At 41.2% G+C, this 2,585-nt stretch overlaps 1 pseudogene; it reads right to left on the bottom strand.

Moving 5' to 3' along the window:
• Nucleotides 1–954: 954 nt before the first annotated feature.
• LOC128068259 (heterogeneous nuclear ribonucleoprotein C-like) lies at nucleotides 955–2,028 on the bottom strand (annotated as a pseudogene).
• Between the last annotated feature and the right edge of the window lie 557 nt (nucleotides 2,029–2,585).

Below are 2,585 nucleotides of genomic sequence, written 5' to 3'. Positions count from 1 at the left end.
CATCTTGTCACCAGATCAGGTGGAAAAGGTAGTGCTCATCCACGGCTCTGCTGTGTCATTTGGAATACAGATTCTTTTTGATTCAAGTTATTGGGTGCCCTGTCCACTGTGATGAAATTGACACTTCAGCATACACACAATCCAGAGATTTCTACAATACTAGTTATCTTATTTCCTTGGCTGAATTATTAAATATTAATTAGTATTATCTTCCAATTTTGTGGTTTGACTTCTCTTTTTCTGGAAGTTATCCTGGTTACTTAAAATTTTAATTTTTGTATCTTTTTTTTTTTTCTCTCTCCAAATTCCTGGTTTAATAAGGTCTTGTTTAGTTTGAGAAAAAAAGGTCCCAAACATCAGGCTGGTCACAAAAATAACCCACAGTATCAACTTTAGAAAACAAATCTTAAGACTATTACATTAGTTATTTTTCTAGAGGATGCATTTAACATGCCAACTCTCATTCACAAAAATACATTGTTACATTTGTGTTGAACAGCCCCACACAGCACTCTTATGTGGGGTATAACACACATACCTCTAACTCAAAGCTGCTCTCAGGTTCTACTCAACTAATGAGACTGCCTTTGTAGTTAGGGAAGCAACTATTGGTATGAACGGAAAGAACTGTACTCCCTGTATAACAAGAGATTATTTTGGAGACAGTTGATAAAAACCATACATCCTTTTTATTGTTAAGTCATAAAGAGGTATCAAAATTAAAAGCAAAAATTACAGGGTAAGACAATGTAACTACTAGGAGGGTCAAAGGAAGTGAAAATGGGACTAGGCACAGGGCAATATGAATTAATGAACATGGGAAAGACAAGGATGGGGAGAACAGTGAGCATGTGCTGAAGATACTAGGGGAGAGGATCTGGTGAAAATTTTGATCTTAGACAAGCGCCTAGGTAAAGAAAGAATGGGACAAGATTTCTAAACCCCACTATGTGCTTAAGAGTCATCCTCTCCTTCCTCAGCCTCTTTTTCATCATCCTTGATCAACTCCAGCTGGTCATCCCCCCGATCTTCATTCTCACCATCATCCAGTAGGTCCCCCTCCTCAGCAGAGTCATCTGCACCCCCCTCAGACTCTGTCTTCACATTAGTCTCATCTTTCTTCAGGGAGCTGCTGCTCTGCTCCTCTTCTGACTCATCATTCTTCATCTCTACTCCTCCTTTGCTCTGTTCTTTTTCAATTTTTTCCAGGCTTTCCAGTAAAGAGTCCACTTTTTGTTTGATCTGGGTTAACTCCTTCTTAATGGTCTGAAGGTCATCTCCTTTCAACTTTCCAGACTTAGAAGAAGATCCCCGCTGTCCACTCTTAGAATTGAAGCCACTTCTGCCCCTTTGTGAGGTGTTTCCTGATACACGCTGGCGTTTTGAGCACACTACAGCCCGAGCAATAGGAGGAGGAGGAGGAACACGTGCTGGGTCACTGTAAATCCTGTCATAATAATCCCATTGAAAGTCATAGTCCGAGTCAAAAGATGAGCGGTACATCTCCGCTGCAGATCGTTTCACACCTGCTTTTCCTCAGTTCACTTTTGGCTCTGCAGCCAGATTAATATCTAAAACCTGGCCAGCAATCATTCTGCTATCCTCTCCTGCCACAGCAGCCCGGGCATTTCTCTCATTAACGTACTGAACGAAGGCAAAGCCCTTATGAACAGAGCAACCCACGATTTTGCCGTATTTTGAGAAGATTGCCTCCACGTCAGATTTCTTGACCACAAGGGTATTGAGATTCCCAATGAATACACGAGAGTTCATGGAGCGAGGATCCGTTTTGTTGGTAACATTGCTGGCCATTGTCTTTGATGATACAGTGCCTCACAAAGCTGAAAAATATAGCTGAAGATCAAAAAAATCTCACTCAAGCAAGTTCCACTAACTTATATATTTCAAGTGATTTGTAACCAGGAGGGGGAAGGGAGAAGAGATTCGATTCTGAATCTCCTACCCCTGGGTTCTACCTGAAGAAGGCGATTGCTGCTCGAGGTCGGCAACGCGGTTGCAATCGCTCAGTCTTCGCCTGTTCACCTTAATTTTTGTATCTTATTAATTCATGTTTTCTTCATTTATCGGCTTGATTTTCTTGAAATTTTTTTTCTCTGAAAATGGAACGTATTGTGCGTGTGTGTGTGTAACTCTGGACTATAGACATGGGTAGAACACAGTCTTACAAGTTTTCACGTATTTTATGTCTTGAGTGTGAGTTATTCTTTTTTTCCTGTAGAGGCTTGAGTGATCCTTCAAAAGTCCATGCTGCAGTTGCTCTTTCTCAAGAGAACTGAAATTTCACTTTGAACTTTCCTAGTTTGATTTTGGCACTTTTAATAGCCTCTATGATGGACTGTGATTCTTCTGCCATTTTTGACCAGAGAAGGAATGAGACATAGATGTAAGTGACATAAACACAAGGGACAAAGTGATAATCGGCGTCATGCTAGTACCAGTGGCTGAGGTAGTGATCCAATCTCTGCTGCAGAGGGCACGGACAAACCAGTGTTGTCACAGAGCATGCTCTGGGGAAGAAACCAGACAAGTTCTGTAATCAAGGGTCTGTTTGTTTGAAGCCTTAG

Source organism: Budorcas taxicolor, chromosome 24 (genome assembly GCF_023091745.1).
Source record: "Budorcas taxicolor isolate Tak-1 chromosome 24, Takin1.1, whole genome shotgun sequence".
NCBI lineage: Eukaryota > Metazoa > Chordata > Mammalia > Artiodactyla > Bovidae > Budorcas > Budorcas taxicolor.
The sequence above is the reverse complement of the archived record's forward strand: the minus strand, read 5'-3'. Positions and strand labels throughout refer to the sequence as shown.